Genomic DNA, 19611 nt, shown 5'->3' with positions numbered 1-19611 from the left:
TACCATAGTCTCTGAGGAAAGCAGAAACAGACTTATTGACGTGCTTTCTTGCTTTGTCAATCTGCGGACAAAATTGGTTGGACCAGTTCCACTTTTGCCTTTGGCATATATTAGAATATACAAAGGCAGTTTGTGGAAAAAGTGACATCAATTGCAAAAAGGTGTCCTTAATAAGCATTTCCAGACCTACCCCAGTTAAAGTGCCTAGGTAATTTCCACCACAGTGCACAATAATAAGGTTAGGCTGTGGGAGATGTAGAAAGGTTTTCACCAAAGGCATTAATTGGTGCCAGTTTAACCCTCTCTGACCAATCCATTTAATGTCTACATTTGGCAAAGCAAGGTCTTTCACAATACCTCTTTTTCTGCAAACTTTTCACTCCAGAAGACATAGCTGTGACCTACAAGCCACACTGTGAACATCTTTCAAGGAGATCTGGATGCACTCAGAAGGTGTCTTTCAGTAGAATGGCAATATGAAAAGAAAGATAGTTGTAAAATGGAGGCTAACATACTTTTTTTTTTTTTTTAAAAGAACTGATTGGCTGATCCAAACCATTTTACAGTTAAAACTAGGCTGTATGTTTAGATTTTTACAAGCATGTTTTGCATTGGCCCAGAAAAATGTGTACACACAGAACATTACTTTGGATTTGCTGTTAGGTTTGAAAAGTCAAGCACTCTTGCTCTTTGGATTAGAAACATTGAGTGCTGAACTTCTGACCTCTCTGCTCACATGAGTGTTCCATGACCTGTTGCTATGGTAGCAGGCAGAAGTCATGTTGGGGGAAGGGATCATTTGGAAAGGGTTGAAATTTGCAACCAATAGAAATGTGTGTTTCCATTTGAAAAAAATGTGGGAAGCACTGTGATTTGGAGTTAACATGTATATGTGTGGAAAAAGAGAGGGAAACATTGCCATTAACTGGTTCTGGTGAGAGGAGAGAGGTGTACAGCTCAGAGATTCTGGCTCTGATAATCTGCTGTTTGAGTGCCACATTTCTTTCTGAACTAACTACTTTTAAAGGTGAGTTATGAATTTGAGAGAGAATGTATGTGGGGCATTTTGATATAAATAATAGAAATGTGATTCTTCTTTTAAAGTTGTTTTTCACATTTTGTGTTTTGGGAGATATTTAACTGTCTTGAACTTTTAAGATATTATTGAGAATGTCTTCACCATAAGTTAAGGTGTACTGGTATCACCCAGGAATAATGTTTTCTGCCTAGAATCACACCATGAGTCTGTGTGCACACAGGAATTGTTATCAGAGATTTAATTTGTGTTGCTCTTGCTCTGTTAGCCTTGCACTCGCAGGAAAGGGGCAGTTTGTTTTCTTGAACTGTGATGGTTAGCATTCAGCAGAAATCACTTTCTCACAAATGAGAGGCAAATGCAAACACATTTGAAAATAGCATGGTACATTTTCCAAGCACTTTAAAAGTTGTGTTTTACATTTTATGTTAAGGAAGATATTTAAGTGCCTTGAACATGTCAGATATTATGGAGTATGTCTTCACCATGAGTTAAGGTGTACTGGTATCACCCAGGAATACTGTTTACTGCCTACAATCACACTATGAGTCTGTGTGCACAAAGGAATTGTTGTCAGAGAATTAATTTGTGTTGGTCTGGTTCTGTAAGAATGGCATTCGTAGGAAAGGCGCAGCTTGTTTTTTAGAACTGTGATGGTTTGTATTCAGTATAAAAAAGCTGCTTGGGCATGTGCTATTTTCTGTTTCTGAAAAATATAATGAAAATGTGTCAGACTGTTAGAGTAATTATCACTTGCTCTACCACAGTAGTAAGTGTGCTTTCAAATTGCAAATTAAATTTCGTTTTATGTCTAGAATCACACCATGAGTCTGTGCGCACACAGGAATTGTTCTCAGAGATTCAATTCATGTTGCTCTGGTTCTTTAAGAATTGCATTCGTAGGAAAGGGGCAGCTTGTTTTATTGAACTGTGATGGCTACCATTGAGTCCAAATTAATATGCCACAAATGAGAGGGCAATGCAAACACATTTGACATCAACATGGTAGATTTTCCTTCCACTCCTGCAATGGGTCATGTAGTTTGTACATGTTCAAAAGTCCAATTAACCCTTACCACCATGTAGTGTTACATACATGTCTCCAATGTTTATGCAGTTGTGCAAGCGTCCATGCAGATCTCTTTTGCACCTGACAGTAGACAGTCTCCAGAAGCACAGTCTTAGAAGAGAGCAAGCTGTTTCTCATGTACAGTCATGCTTACTATTCAGCGCTGTGTGGTGTTTCAGATAGCAGTGAGTAATGCTAATACATTGAACATCACCAAGGCTCATTTCCTTTGCTAGAGTGTAGTACGTCATTCAGGTTGCACATGTTCATGGTCTCAAAAAGCAGTTTGGGCATGTGCTGTTTTCTGAAAAATATAATGAAAATGTGTCAGACTGTTAGAGTAATTATCACTTGCTCTACCACAGTAGTAAGTGTGCTTTCAAATTGCAAATCAAATTTCGTTTTCTGCCTAGAATCACACCATGAGTCTGTGCGCACACAGGAATTGTTCTCAGAGATTCAATTTGTGTTACTCTGGTTCTCTTAGAATTGCATTAGTAGGAAAGGGGAAGCTTGTTTTCTTGAACTGTGATGGCTACAATTGAGCCCAAATTAATATGTCACAAATGATAGGGCAATGCAAACACATTTGACATCAACATGGTAGATTTTCCTTCTACTCCTGCAATGGGTCATGTAGTTTGTACATGTTCAAAAGTCCAATTAACCCTTACCACACATGTAGTGTTACATACATGTCTCCAATGTTTATGCAGTTGCGCAAGCATCCATGCAGATCTCTTTTGCACCTGACAGTAGACAGTCTCCAGAAGGACAATCTTAGCAGAGAGCAAGCTGTTTCTCATGTACAGTCATGCTTACTATTCAGCGCTGGGTGGTGTTTCAGATAGCAGTGAGTAACGCTAATACATTGAACATCACCAAGGCTCATTTCCTTTCCTAGAGTGTAGTACGTCATTCAGGTTGCACATGTTCATTGTCTCAAAAAGCTGTTTGGGCAAGTGCTGTTTTCTGTTTCTGAAACAAATAATGAAAATGTGTCAGACTGTTAGAGTAATTATCACTTGCTCTACTACAGTAGTAAGTGTGCTTTCAAATTGCAAATCAAATTTCCTTTTCTGCCTAGAATCACACCATGAGTCTGTGCGCACACAGGAATTGTTCTCAGAGATTCAATTCGTGTTACTCTGGTTCTTTCAGAATTGCATTCGTAGGAAAGGGGAAGCTTGTTTTATTGAACTGTGATGGCTACCATTGAGCCCAAATTAATATGTCACAAATGAGAGGGCAATGCAAACACATTTGACATCAACATGGTAGATTTTTCTTCCACTCCTGCAATGGGCCATGTAGTTTGTACATGTTCAAAAGTCCAATTAACCCTTACCACCATGTAGTGTTACATACATGTCTCCAATGTTTATGCAGTTGCGCAAGGATCAATGCAGATCTCTCTTGCACTTGACAGTAGACATTCTCCAGAAGCACACTCTTAGCAGAGAGCAAGCTGTTTCTCATGTACAGTCAAGCTTACTATTCAGCGCTGTGTGGTGTTTCAGATAGCAGTGAGTAACGCTAATACATTGAACATCACCAAGGCTCATTTCCTTTGCTAGAGTGTAGTACGTTATTCAGGTTGCACATGTTCATGGTCTCAAAAAGCAGTTTGGGCATGTGCTCTTTTCTGTTTCTGAAAAAAATAATGAAAATGTGTCAGACTGTTACAGTAATTATCACTTGCTCTACCACAGTAGTAAGTGTGCTTTCAAATTGCAAATCAAATTTTGTTTTCTGCCTAGAATCACACCATGAGTCTGTGCGCACACAGGAATCGTTGTCAGAGATTTAATTCGTGGTACTCTGGTTCTTTTAGAATTACATTCGTAGGAAAGGGGAAGCATTAATTCGTGTTGGTTTTATTGTGTTTTTCACTTGTAGGAAAGGGGTAGATAGTATTATAAGATTTGAAAAGCACAAAAAAATATAGTAATAAATTTAAATTACATAAAGGTATTTTTTTTTTAGTTTCTTTCAGATATTGCTGACCAACAGTGAAATAAATTAAAGATGCCTATAAAATCAAGGAAGAGAAAAGAACTGAAAAAACATTTATATTTGAAGACAACTGGAGGACCCAAATTAGTTGAAGATGCTCATGTTGGAAAAAAGAAAAAGTCTTCTGGTAAGCAAACTAAGGATTTTTTAAAAAATATCTTCAAAAAAAAGAACAAATTTGAAAAATGTCCCCACTGCAAATAGAGTTTCAAGTAGAAAACAACAGGACAAAAGTGAGAAATTACAAAATGCTAATGTACAATTAGAAGCAATAAAGATTGACTTAAAAAGAAAAACAGCATTTAAAGACATTCGTAGAAAAATGTTTCAGAGAAGAGTGATGTCCAATTTGCTAAAGGATGTGAAAAAATAAAAGAAGAAAGCAAAATTTTATAAGCGAAAAAAAGATAGTGAATCAATTGTAGCTAAGGCTTTAGATTTCAAAAGAAAACTATTCATTTTAATTTTGAACAGGATCCGTACATTAGATAAAATGGTCAATGTCATGAAGTCACAAAGCAAAACGAAAAGAGTAGTGAAAAGAAATAACTTTTGTAAAGTGTTTTTAGGAGAATAGATGCATAGTTCAAGTACTGAACCATTTTTTAATGAAGAGAGTTATCTTCAAAGTAATAGTTTGCTGCATGCAGTTGACACCAGAGTTCGTGCTTATGAAGTGAAAGATGGTTGAATAATGGAAAAGGAGAAAATGGTTCCAAGAAATGAGGAAGAAGTGATAGCTGATGAGGTTATGGGGAGACGTCCTAAAGCCCCAGTGTACACTTGGAATTGCAGTAGTATTTGTACTGTACGACAGGATTCTATTGATAAATTACGTGAGTTTCTAAGAGAATATAGTAAAAAAGAAGATTAAGGTGCTTCAAAGACTAGATCCATGTAGAGTGAGAGAGAATACTGGTTTGCAAGGACATTCTCTGGCTTGTCTTTCTAGGAAATTTGGCAAAGTGTTTTTCACCATTTTAGGATGCTGGCAGTTCATCATACTGAAATGAGAAAGTTTGTGAGAAGATTGTATTTTGCTAAAAGTCCAGCACTAAAGTTAAATGAGTTGAATAGGGCTCTGTTCCGTGGATCTGTATCAGATGTAGAGAAGGTTACTAATGAAATTCAGTTTTGTTACTTTGGCCCTCACTGTTAGTAAAACATTTAAAGATCAAATGACAAAATTTACTATCATCTCTAATGAAAGACCAAATATTACTTGTATTTGTTGCCGGAGAAGCCATTATAAAACTCAAACAAGGTATGTTGATCTCTATAAAAAAAGTGAAAAAGAAAATAATACTAAGTGGTTGGATTTTGCTACATATTTATTTCTGGAAAATTGTTTTGATTTGGGTGAATATCACCGTATTTGTAAATACTGTTATAACAATTTAGAAGAAAATAAAATGCCAGCAAGAGCTGTACGTAATAATTTAGAATTGGTTGAAATTCCTGCAGAACTTAGTGATTTAAATACGTATGAGTCTATACTCATTCAATGTGTCCATCCTTTTCAGACTATAGTTCGTATGGAGCCCAAAACAGGCAAATTACTTCCTTCGGATTTACAAAGAGGTTTAAAAGGAAGAGTTGTCTATTTGCCATTGGATTTGAAAAAAAATATGGAGAGTATTGATGCAGATAGATTGGAAACTGAACCATTAGTTATTCTGGTTAATGGAGTACCAACAAAGAATAAGAAAATTTGGCAGGAGCTGGTAGATGTACGAAAAGTACAAAGAGCAAATTTATATTTGAAAAGAAATAATAAATGGTATGAAACAATTTATATGGATGAAGATGAAGAAGTTTTACTACCAGACTCAGGAATACCAACTGGGCAAATTGAAAAAGTGGATTAGTCAAAAGAAGAAAAAAATTATGAACATTTCAGCATACATCCTCTTCATTCAAAAGAAGTTATGGCAAACACTATTGATCTGTTTCAGATGAAAAAAGCACAAGGAACTCCCGTGAGTGTATGGGAGGAGAGCTTGGAAGCTCGTTGTTTTCCCCAGCTGTTTCCTACAGGAAAAGGTGGACGATATGATGAACGTCCAGTACAGATTCCTGCTTCTGAGTATCGGACTACAAGATTATATGCAGAAGATCCCAGATTTCGTCAAAGTATTCCTTATTTGTTCCATCTTTTATTTGAAAGTGACTTGTCAGCACTATCTTATGCAGTAAATCACATTTTGAAAACTGGAGTACATCTACGTAATGTGACTGCAAAGGATTTTATTAACAAAGTGCAACAGCGAGATGATCATTTGGAATCTCAATTGATTGATCTAATGGCTTGTCAGCGTGGGACAAATGAATATTGGTACCGACGCCATGGAGAATTGAAGTGTATGTTACGGAATTTAGGAACTCCTACATGGTTTCTCACCCTAAGCTGTGCTGAGTACGCTTGGGATGATCTTCTGGATTTTCTTCGAGAGGCAAATTCAAATATTGAAAACATCCAATACAAGACAGCAGGAGAATTGTGCTCATTGGATCCGGTTAATGTTTGCAGATATTTCAATCATAGATTTGAGGCTATGATGTCCTTCATCTGCAATAAAAAAAATCCACCTCTTGGAGAAGTTGTGGATTTCTTTTGGAGAAAACAGTACCAAGCAAGAGGTGCTCCTCATATTCATATGCTGTTGTGGATCAAGGATGCCCCGAAATTTGGAACAGATTCTGATGATGCAGTTTTAAGTTCCATCGAAGAATATGCAACATGTGCTATACCTAAAAGCACAGAAGAGAAAAACTTAAAAGAGCAAGTTTTACGTTTCCAAAGTCATCGGTGTGGAAAATACTGTCGACGAAAGTACAAGAGTAAAGACAAATTCTACACAAAATGTCGATTTGGATTTCCCCGACCTGTTCTTTCAAAAGAAAGAGTCAACAGTTTTATGTCAGCTGTGCGACATACTATTACAAGAAAATCGCCTAAAAATACCTACAACCTAAGAAGAAAAGAAGAGTCAAAATATATAAATGACTACAACCCAGTCATTTTATCCATGTGGAATGCTAACATGGATATTCAGTATGTAGCTGACAATTCTATTGCTGTTGCTCGGTATGTCACATCTTACATCACTAAATCTGAGAAAACGGAATTGAAGGAAATGTGGGAAGAGATTTCTCACGAGAAGACTGTCAGTAAAAAGCTATACAGTTTCAGTTTAAAGATGTTATCGCATCGAGAAATTGGATCCAGATAGGTTATCATCTGCAAGTCTGTACTCCAAATCCAGAAGAATAATTTGGGTAAGTTTAGGCCTTGCAGGAATGCAAAATCGGGTACTGAAATCTGTTGGAGAAATTGAATATTTGGCAGAGAATGACCCGGAAAGTACAGATATTTTGAAATCAAACATGTTGGACACATATTACCCAAAAAGAAATCGTCATCTTGAGAACATGTGTCTCTATGAAGTGCTGCAGAACTATATTTTTACACGGAAAGCCACAGAAGACATCAACAATGGAAAATATAAAGTCATTGGTGAGGAAGGATGTTTGGTGAAGCAAACAAAAGGATGTTTGATTAATCACAGGAAGCTGAGTTGCGACACTCCCGACAAAAAGGAATTTTACTACTTAGCACTTTTAAAGCTGTTTAAACCATGGCGTTCAGAGGATGAATTACTTGGAGATTTTCACAGCTATGAAGATTCCTTTAATGCATGTAAAGATACGATTGAATGCAGTACTTTCACAAATTATGTGCAAATGTTAAATGAAGAAATTGAACAGGAAGCTACAATTGCAGCTGAAGTAGCTAGAGACAGTTCTCAAGACAGCCAAAGTTCTGGAACACTCAGTCAAGATCCCTTAGGACAACCAATCGTAGAAAATGAAGCTGCAATAGCAATGACTGAAGTGGAAACAGCTATCAATCAAGCTCAGGAAGATTTAATAGACTTACCAAATTTGGAACAGCAACTGAATGAAGAACAAAATCAAATTCATGAAGAAGTCACAAAAAAAATTGATCATGGATTACTACATGAAAAGAAAGAGTGCTTATGTGCATCATTTGAATCAATCAGGATGTATGTGAGTGGACAAGCTGGAACTGGGAAAAGTTTCTTAATTAAAGTCATCCGAAGCTACCTACAGCAAAAAACAGATTCAACTTTGTCTTGTGTTGTTACTGCTCCAACTGGGTTAGCAGCATATAACATAAAAGGAATTACCTTACATCGCTTGCTAATGTTACCAGTGGAGCATGAGAACAAAATAGAATATCACAAGCTAACAGGAGAAGCATGCTTCGAAGTTTCAAGAGTGTTGAAGAAGATGCAAGTTCTCATTATTGATGAGGTAAGCATGGTATCAAACTTAATGCTTGCCTTTGTGCATTTAAGAATGCAGCAAATTCTAAAGAGAGACTATGACGTGTTATTTGGAGGAAAACATGTTATAGTTTTTGGGGATCTTCTGCAGCTCACTCCAGTTAAAGGACAACCAGTGTTTAATACTGTGACACATGAAGACACAAAGAAGTCATTAGGAAGTATTGGTAATGCGAATATTTGGTCATTCTTTGAGTACAAAGAACTCACTACCAATATGAGGCAAGCAAACGATGAAGATTATGCAAGTATTCTGAAAGATATCAGAATTGGACTACTCACAGAAGTTGGCAGAGAAGCATTACAGAGTCGGTTGCTACATAATTTATTTCCAAATGAAGAAATAGTTGCAGAGAAAATATACCAGAACATTGCAGAAAAATATACTGTAATCTGCTTAATGCCAACACTACGTGAATGCCCGATATTCAATGAGGAACTTTTGAAATTGGAAAAGGAAGAGATTAAGAAAATGGAAGCAGTGGACAAAATTCAGCATGAAGGAATTACTATTACTTTAACAGGAAAATTGAAAAATAAATTGGATTCTCTAGAGAAGAACATTTCGAAAACAGCTGGATTAGAAAAAAATCTTTATGTTTGTACGAACTGTCGAGTATTTTTAAGAAGAAATTTGGATGTAGAAAAAGGTTTAGTGAATGGAGCTATGGGTAAAGTTGTGGGTTTTGTGAAATACCAGAAAAAAGATAGAATTGAATTTTTAAAAATAAAATTTGATCAGATTGAAGAGGTTAAAGACATTTGTCGTTGTTCAGTTCGTTTCTTGCTTGTGAAAGACTTATATGTACGTAGGAAGCAGTTTCCGTTTTCTCTAGCATATGCTGTAACTATTCACAAATCTCAAGGATTAACTGTAGATAGTGCTTTTGTAAACATTGGTTCTACTGTGTTCAAAGAAGGTATGGCATATGTTGCTTTGTCACGAGTGAAAACATTATCTGGTCTATTCATGATAGACTTTGATGACTCAAAAGTTAGTGCTGATGCAAATTGTGTAAAGGAGTATAATAGATTAAGAAGAACCTATGCTCCTCATTTAGGTCAGTATCCTGTGTTTGAAAAACTTGTTGTTTCTCGGAAAAGGAGAATTGAGAATATCTGTAATGAGGATGTACAGAAGAGAAAACAAAAGGAAATTGATGTGATTGCAAGCAAAAAGAAAAAGGACAGTGTTCAAGAGGTTGTTGGTTGTCATTTTGAAAATAGCTCTGGTGTCAACTGCTACGCTAATGTAGTGCTGAATGTTGTATTTTATCTTGAAAGTTTGCAAGAGCAGATAATACTAAATCATGAAAAAAGATTTTGTTCTCTGCTGAGTTTTCTTTTTGAGAAGCTGAGTAATGATAAAACTAAAATAGAAAGTGCTTCTGATGTTAGAAAACTTTTAGATGTATGTTCAGGAAGTACACAGTTTACTCAAAATGTCCAGCAAGATGCACAGGAATTCTTGATGTATATCCTTATGGTACTGGAAGAAGAAGGGGTAGAAATAGAAAATATGTTTGGTCTCTCTTATAAATGGGAACATAGTTGTGAAAACTGTTTCAACACATGCAGCTCTAATGTTGATTCAGAAAGGTTCATATATTTAACATTACCAGAGAGTCAATCAGTCACTTTTAGTAAATTAGTTAAAAATGCCAATCACAGCATGGAATGTTCTAAATGTAAATCAGACATGTTTTCAACGTTATTTTTAAAGAAATATGGACAGTATGTAATTTTAATGATGCAACGTTGTAGAGCTGATGGTTCAAAATTGGACACTTTAATAAAGAAGTTTACAGGACATCAATTATCAATATCAGGAAAAACTTTTGTTGCAGTTGCAATAATTTTCCATGATGGACCTTCGATAACTTCTGGTCATTACACAGTTTATCTTAAATGTGAAAAAGGCTGGACACTGTGTAATGATTCTCAATTGATTTTCAAGCAACGTTTGCCTGCAGAATTACCAAATTCCTATTTAATTTTTCTAAAACCAAAATTTTAGATACAAATTGCAACATCTGAACAAATCATTGTTGCGATTTTATTGGATTACCATTGGATATTTCATCAAAAAAGAATTTAAAAATTACCATTTGGCCTCATGGAAAGGTAAAAATTTGTCTTGTGGACTTCTTTGACAGATATTATTTTGGTGTATGTGCTTAAGCAACAAGATTTACAGACGATATTTATTGAAAATAGTTATTGTTTTTAGATGATGTTTTTATTAAATATGTTACTTTTCTATAAAGGTATGTTTTACTGAGAGATTCAGGGCTTTTTTTAAACAATCTTTCAGATTGTTAATTTTTTTGCCCGCTGTTAAGTGATGAATGCAATTGGTTTCACGATTTACAGTGAAATTCAATATATTCTGAAAACAGCAAAAAAAGGGCAAAATATTGTTTTTTAAATAAGAAAATATGTGTACTGTATTGTAAAATATATTGTTAAATATTAATACTTTTTTTATTTTTTTACAGATTGAGAAAGAAAATTTAGAAAAATTAATACTTTTTTCTAGCAATTAAAAAAAAACAAGTTATTGATAATTAAGTTATTTTGTTGGTCAGGTAAGTTTGAAATATTCGTATTTATCACACATTTACTTTCGTACTCCCTTGTTTTCACTTCTCCTCACTCTGCTTTTCTCATTTCCATTGTGGTCCCTCAAGTACATTGAAGGGTGAAATAAATATATATATATTTTTTTTTTAAAAGGTGCGCATACGGTAAACATTTTTTTTTTTTAAAAGTGATAAAATAAATTGAAATAAATTGTGAGGTAGGGTGGCTCTTAAAAGAGCCCTTGTGTTAATACAGGGACAGAGGAAAGAAAGAATGGGAATATTAAAAGGTGCTGCTCAATCTTATTGTCTATTAGAGGAATACTAGTCTCCCCCATAGCAATAAGAGAGTAACAAGTGTTGCACCTTATATGTACTCTCTGAAACCGAGGGTAGATGTCCAGAGGAGCAGAAGAGGGTGATGCTCCCACCGCAGAGGAAGTGCTCGGCTGAGCTGCCGAACATGTACTCGGCTGAGCTTCTGCGGATGTGCTCGGGTGACTTACTGGAGGGGTTGCTTCAGTATGTTGAGCAAAAGTCCTGGGATGTACATCCCTAATGTGTCTAAACATAGAGAAAATTCCAAAAGAATACTTCTTCCTTGGATTACCTCTAGATAAGACACGCCCACAAAGTCTGCAGGTGACTAATGGAGCATTGACTTTTTTCTGCCCCTCTAGAAATGTGAAATATTCCCAGACAAAAGATTTCTTCTGTTTCCTCCTTCTCTGTCTACTAATGCTGTCCTGCTCACTCCCAGAAGAGGACTGCTGCTCTGCCAGTGTATCCCAAAGACAATTCAGCTCCTTTTCCTAGGGAATCACAAGCAGTAATGAGGGGAATGGGTGTGGTGTTGGAAGTTTCTGGAAATGAAACAAGTTTAAACCAATGAAAAGTGTTATTTCTGGATCACATGACCTACCGTGCGAGCTCCGTACGCTTACCGTACGCGCACGGTAAAAGTACGCATGCGCGTACGTAAGACGCGTGCACGTGCGCATGCACGCATGCGCATTAGAGGCACGCGCGGTACGCACGTACGGTGGTTCCGCGTAACGTGCGCGCGCGCATGCGCGTAGGGAGCAAGCGCTTACGCGTCGCAGAGGAAGTACGGACGCGTACGTAAATCGGAGATGTCATCAGTGATGTCATTTGAGATGTCATCAGTGATGTCATGAGTGATGTCACTGACCATGTCATGAGTGATGTAATATGTGACGTCATCAGCAGTGGATTGCAGGCGCGCGAGTTATAGTTAGCTGAACTAACTATAAAGGGGAAATTTCAATGGTTTTGTACGAAATGTCCAGCTAACTGTAACATGTGTGAAACCTCTGGTTTTTTCAGTGAGTATATATATATATATATATATATATATATATATATATATATATATATATATATATATATATTCACTGAAAAAACCAGAGGTTTCACACATGTTTTAGTTAGGAATTAGCATTTAAAAAACCTTGCAAATTCAGTGAAAAAACCATAGGTTTCACACACGTTATAGTTAGCTGGACATTTCACTCGTAAAAAACCAATGAAATTTCCCCGTTATAGTTAGTTAAGCTAACTATAACTCGCGCGCCCGCAATGCACTGCTGATGACGTCACATATTACATCACTCATGACATGGTCAGTGACATCACTCATGACATCACTGATGACATCTCAAATGACATCACTGATGACATCACTGATGACATCATCCAGTGAATGTGTTTTTTTCTGAAAATGACATATGTTTTATATATGTATATCTCAAGGTCGATGGAAGAATAAATGAGTATATAAGTGTCTAAATGGATGATTTGTTTTTGAAAAATTGAATGTATTACTGACTGATTAAGTGTATCTTATTGAATACATGGCTAAGTGAGTAATGTTTAAATGTGTAAATACCTGTATCAGTCTCTCACTTTGTGTATAAGTGGCTGCATTGGTTGGTGACTAGCTACATGAGTGTCTATATAGGTTATTAGTTGGTTTTTTGAGTATCAGTGTCTATATGGTTCGGTGGGGGGTATTACGTAGTGCATAGGTGCATGAATGAGTGACTCACTGTTTGTATGTGTTGAAGACAGCATATGTGCAGGACTGTATGGGTGGAAGAGTGTGTGTATGGGTGTGTTAGTGAGTGAATGGCTGTCTCAATAGTGTCTTTATGAGTAACTACATATGTTTTGAACTAGTATATGTGACTATTGGTGTATATAAGTGAGTATATGTGAGAGTGAGAGATTGAAAGAGTTCCTGTATGAATAAGTATGTGTTTCTATAAGTGGTTGTTTAAAAGACTAAGTATGTGTAAGTTTCTGTAGAAGTAAGTGTGGTGGTGTGTGTATAACTGTATATGCAAGTAAATGTATGTTTCTTTCTTTATTTTCATGAGTGACTATGTGTGTCAGTAACTCTGTGGATGAGTGGCATTGTGTAACAGGATGTATTGGTGTATGAGTACATATGATGTGTGAGTACACGAATGAGTGACTGTACAGGACTGTTGGTGAATGAGTGGATGTTTATGTGGTTCTTAGAATTATTTAAGAGGTTGTTGTAATTGGTATTGGTATGTCCATTTTTTTGAAAATTTCAGTCTCTATTTTTGAATGTGTGTATGAAAGGTTATATTAGGGTGAGAGGAGATCTGCCACTCCATCACATGGATGATGTCATCAGTGATGTCATCAGTGATGTCATTTAAGATGTCATCAGTGATGTCATGAGTGATGTCACTGACCATGTCATGAGTGATGTAATATGTGACGTCATCAGCAGTGCATTGCGGGCGCGCGAGTTATAGTTAGCTTAACTAACTATAACGGGGAAATTTCATTGGTTTTTTACGAGTGAAATGTCCAGCTAACTATAACGTGTGTGAAACCTATGGTTTTTTCACTGAATTTGCAAGGTTTTTTAAATGCTAATTCCTAACTATAACATGTGTATAATTTTGTAAGTCTATAAAATCTTCTTGAGCTTGATTCATAGCCGTTTCCACTTCATTCATGGCTATTGATGCTTCATTTTCAACGATTGGTTGTCCTAGGGGATCTTGACTGAGTGTTCCTGAACTTTGGCTGTCTTGAGAACTGTCTCTAGCTACTTCAGCTGCAATTGTAGTTTCCTGTTCAATTTCTTCATTTAACATTTGCAGATAAGTTGAGAATGTACTGCATTGTATGCTGTCTTTGCAAGCATTAAAAGAATCTTCATAGCTTTGAAATTCTCCCAGTAGTTCATCCTCTGTACGCCATGGTTTAAACGGCTGTAAAAGAGCCAAGTAGTAAAATTCCTTTTTGTCAGTAGTGTCGCAACTCAGCTTCCTGTGATTTATCAAACTTCCTTTTGTTTGCTTCACCAAACATCCTTCCTCACCAATGACTTTATATTTTCCATTGTTGATGTCTTCTGCGGCTTTCCGTGAATAAATGTAGTTCTGCAGCACTTCATAGAGACACATGTTCTCCAGATGATGACTTCTTTTTGGATAATATGTGTCCAACATGTTTGATTTCAAAATATCTGTACTTTCTGGGTCAATCTCGGCCAAATATTCAATTTCTCCAACAGATTTCAGTACCCGATTTCTCATTGCTGCAAGGCCTAAACTTGCCCAAATTATTCTTCTGTATTTCGAGTAGAGACTTGCAGAAGATAACCTATCTGAACATTCGTAGGATCCAATTTCTCGATGCGATAACATCTTTAAACTGAAACTGTACAGCTTCTTACTGACAGTCTTCTCGTGAGAAATCTCTTCCCACATTTCTTTCAATTCAGTTTTTTCAGATTTAGTAATGTAAGACGTTACATATCGAGCTACAGCAATGGAATTGTCAGCTACATACTGTATATCCATGTTAGCATTCCACATGGATAAAATGACTGGGTTGTAGTCATTTATATTTTTTGATTCTTCTTTTCTTTTTAGGTTGTAGGTATTCTTAGGTGATTTTCTTGTGATAGTATGTCTCACAGATGACATAAAACTGTTTACTCTTCCATTTGAAAGAACAGGTCTAGGAAATCCAAATTGACATTTAGTGTAGTATTTTTCTTTGCTCTTGTATTTCCGTCGACAGTATTTTCCACACCGATGACTTTGGAAACGTAAAACTTGCTCCTTTAACTTTTTCTCTTCTGTGCTTTTTGGTATAGCACATGTTGCATATTCTTCAATGTAAGATAACACTGCTTCATCAGTATCTGTTCCAAACTTTGGGGCATCCTTGATCCACAACAGCATATGAATATGAGGAGCACCTCCTGCCTGGTACTCTTTTCTCCAAAAGAAATCCACTACTTCTCCTAGAGGTCGATTTTTTTTATTGCAGATGAAGGACATCATAGCCTCAAATCTATGATTGAAATATCTGCAAACATTAACCGGATCCAATGAGCACAGTTCTCCTGCTGTCTTGTATTCGATGTTTTTAATGTTTGAATTTGCCTCTCGTAGAAAATCCAGTAAATCATCCCAAGCGTACTCAGCACAGCTTAGGGTAAGGAACCATGTTGGTGTTCCTAAATTCCGTAACATGCATTTTAATTCACCATGGCGTCGGTACCAATATTCATTTGTCCCACGCTGACAAGCCATCAGATTGATCAGTTGTGTTTCCAAATGATCATCTCGGTGCTGCACCTTCTCCATAAAATCCTTAGCAGACACATTTTGTAAATGTACTCCACTTTTTAAAATGTGATTTACTGCATAAGATAGTGCAGACAAGTCGCTTTCAAATAAAAGATGGAACAAATAAGGAATACTTTGTCGAAATCTGGGATCTTCAGCATATAGTCTTGTAGTCCGATACTCAGAAGCTGGAATCTGTTCTGGACGTTCATCGTATCGTCCGCCTTTTCCTTTAGGAAACAGCTGGGGAAAACATCGAGCTTCCAAGCTCTCCTCCCATACACTCACGGGAGTTCCTTTTGCTTTCTTCATCTGAAACAGATCAATATTGTCTCCCATAACTTCTTTTGAATGAAGAGGATGTATGCTAAAATGTTCATAAATTTCTTCTTCCTTTGACTTGTCCACTTTTTCAATTTGTCCAGTTGATGTTTCTGTGTCTTCTTGTAAATCTTCTTCTTCTTCTTCTATATAAATTGATTCATACCATTTGTTATTCCTTTTCAAATACAAATTTGCTCTTTGTACTTTCCGTACATCTACCAGCTCCTGCCAAATCTTCTTATTCTTTGTAGGTACACCATTAACCAGAATAACTAATGGTTCAGTTTCCAAAGTATCCGCATCAATAGTTTCCATATTTTTTTTCAAATCCAAGGGCAAATACACCACTCTACCTTTTAAACCTCTCAGTAAATCTGAAGGAGGTAATTTACCAGTTTTGGGCTCCATACGTACTATGGTCTGGAACGGATGAACACATTGTATAAGTATAGACTCATATGTATTTAATTCAGAAAGTTCAGCAGGAATAGCATCCAATTCTAAATTATTATGTACAGCTCTGGTCGGCATTCTATTTTCCTCTAACTTGTTGTAACAGTATTTACAAATACGCTGATCTTCACCCAATTCAAAACAATTTTCTAGAAATATATATGTGGCAAAATCTTTCCACTTATAATTATCTTCATTTTCACTCTTTCTGTAGAGATCAACATTCCTAGTTTGTTTTCTATAATGAGTTCTGCGGCAACAAATACAAGTAATATTTGGTCTTTCATTAGAGATTTTTTCAAATTTTGTTATGTGATCATTAAATGTCTTACTTACAGAGGGTTCTACATTCTCTTCCACTTCTTCCTCATTTACTGTGTCCTTTTCTGCACTGTTTTGTTCAGGACCAAAGTAACAAAACTGAATTTCATCAACAACCTTCTCTACATCTGATACCGATCCACGGAACAGAGCCCTATTCAATTCATCTAACTTTATTGCTGGACTTTTAGCAAAATACAACCGTCTCACAAACTTTCTCATTTCAGTATGATGAACAGCCAGCATCCTAAAATGATGGAAAACACTATTACACACTTTTCTAGATAGACAAGCCAGAGAATGACCCTGCAAACCAGTATTCTCTCTCACTCTGCATGGATCTAGACTTTGAAGCACCTTAATCTTCTGTTTTACACTTTTTTTACTATATTCTCTTAGAAACGCACGAAATTTATCAATAGATTCCTGACGCACAGTGCAAATACTACTACAATTCCAAGTGTACACTGGGGCTTTTGGACGTCTTCCCATAGCCTCATCCGCCATCACTTGTACCTCATCTCTTGGAACCATTATCTCCTTCTCCATTATGCAACCATTTTTCACTTCATAAGCACGACCTCTGGTGTCAACTGCATGCAGCAAACTATTACTTTGAAAATAACTCTCTTCATTAAAAAAAGGTTCACTACTTGAACTATGCATCCATTTTCCTAAAAACACTTTACAAAAGTTTGTTCTGTTCACTACTCTTTTCCTTTTGCTTTGTGGTTTCAGTACATTAACCATTTTATCTAATGTACGCATCCTATTCAAAATTAAAATGAATAGTTTCCTTTTTAATTCTAATACCTTTGCTGCAATGGCTTCAATTTCTTTTTTTCTCTTGTAATATTTTGCCTTTTGCTTATATTTCTTGACATCCTTTATCAAATTGGACATAACTCTTCTCTGAAACATTTTTCTACGTATCTCTTTAAACGCTGTTTTTCTGTTTAAGTTAATCTTTATTGTTGCAGAAGGTATATTTGCATTAACTAAATTCTCAATTTTTTCCTGTTTTTTTCTATTGAAAACATTCTTTCCAGTACAGACATTTTGTACATTTTTCCTTTTTTTGAAGATGTTCTTTAAAAAATCTTTTGTCTGCTTACCAGAAGATTTGTTCTTTTTCCCAACATGAGCATCTCCAACTAACTTAGGTCCTCCAGTTGTCTTCAAATATAGGTTTTTTTTGTGGTCTTTCTTTAGTCTGGATTTTGTAGGCATCTTAAATTTTGTTCACTGCTCTTCAGCAATACCTGAAAAAAACTAAAAAAAAATTCCTTTATTTTATTTAAATATATTACTACCTTTTTTATGATCTTTTCAAATCTTAAAATACTATGTACCCCTTTCCTACAAGTGAAAATCACAATAACACCATCACAAATTAAATATCTAAAAACAATTCCTGTGTGTACACAGAGTCATGGTTTGAAATTAGGCAGAAAACGAAATTTCTTTGCCAATTGCAAAGCAAACTTTCTACTACTTTTTTGGCAAGTGATAAGTACTTTTACAGTCTGACACATTTTGAATCCACTTTTCAGATTCTGAAAACAGCACATGTCCAAACAGCTTTTTCAGACCAGCAACATGTGTAACCTGGGTGACTGACTACACTCCAGCAAGGGCAACCAGCGTTAGTGATGCTGAATATATTTGCATTACTAAGTGCAACCTCAAACCCCACTCGGATGTGAATACTGTGCATGATTCCACAGGATAAGCAGCTGGGTGTGTGCAAAGAGTCTGCTTCTGCATAAAAAAATAGCTCCCCCTTTCCATCTATTGCAAATGTAAAATCACCAGAGCAATACCAAACACCTTTCTGAGACCAGCAACATGTGTAACCTGGGTGACTGACTACACTCCAGCAAGGGCAACCAGCCTTACTGATGCTGAATGTATTTGCATTACTGACTGAAACCTCAAACCCCACTCGGTTGTCATTACTATGCATGATTCCACAGGATAAGCAGCTGGCTGTGTGCTAAGAGTCTGCTTCTGCACAAAAAAATGGCTCCCCCTTTACATCTAATGCAAATGTAAATTCACCAAAGCAATACGCAATAAATCTCTGCCTGTAATTCCTATTTGCACACAGAGTCATGTTTTCATATTAGTCACAAAACGAAATTTCTTTGCCAATTTGAAAGCACACTTACTACTCTTTTTTTTTGGCAAGTGATAAACACTTTTACAGACTGACACATTATGAATCCACTTTTCAGATTCTGATAAAAGCACATGTCCAAACTGCTTTTTCAGACCAGCACCATGTGTAACCTGGGTGACTGACTACACTCCAGCAAGGGCAACCAGCCTTAGTGATGCTGAATGTATTTGCATTACTGACTGAAACCTCAAACCCCACTCGGTTGTGAATACTGTGCATGATTCCACAGGATAAGCAGCTGGGTGTGTGCTAAGAGTCTGCTTCTGCACAAAAAAATGGCTCCCCCTTTCCATCTAATGCAAATGTAAAATCACCAGAGCAATACGCAATAAATCTCTGCCTGTAATTCCTATTTACACACAGAGTCATGTTTTCACATTAGTCACAAAACGAAATTTCTTTGCCAATTTGAAAGCACACTTACTACTCTTTTTTTTGGCAAGTGATAAACACTTTTACAGACTGACACATTATGAATCCACTTTTCAGATTCTGATAAAAGCACATGTCCAAACTGCTTTTTAAGACCAGCACCATGTGTAACCTGGGTGACTGACTACACTCCAGCAAGGGCAACCAGCCTTAGTGATGCTGAATGTATTTGCATTACTG

The 19611-nt window shown here is 36.3% G+C and overlaps 1 long non-coding RNA gene across 1 annotated transcript in view; it reads left to right on the top strand.

The window, feature by feature from the left end:
• The window catches only part of LOC146831367 (uncharacterized), a 691452-nt gene that overhangs the window by 635519 nt on the left and 36322 nt on the right, over nt 1–19611 (top strand). The gene's annotated exons all lie outside the window — the stretch shown is intronic.

This window comes from Triturus cristatus, chromosome 5_1 (assembly GCF_964204655.1).
Source record: "Triturus cristatus chromosome 5_1, aTriCri1.1, whole genome shotgun sequence".
Classification (NCBI taxonomy): Eukaryota; Metazoa; Chordata; class Amphibia; order Caudata; family Salamandridae; genus Triturus; species Triturus cristatus.
This window is presented reverse-complemented; position numbering and strand designations above follow the sequence as displayed.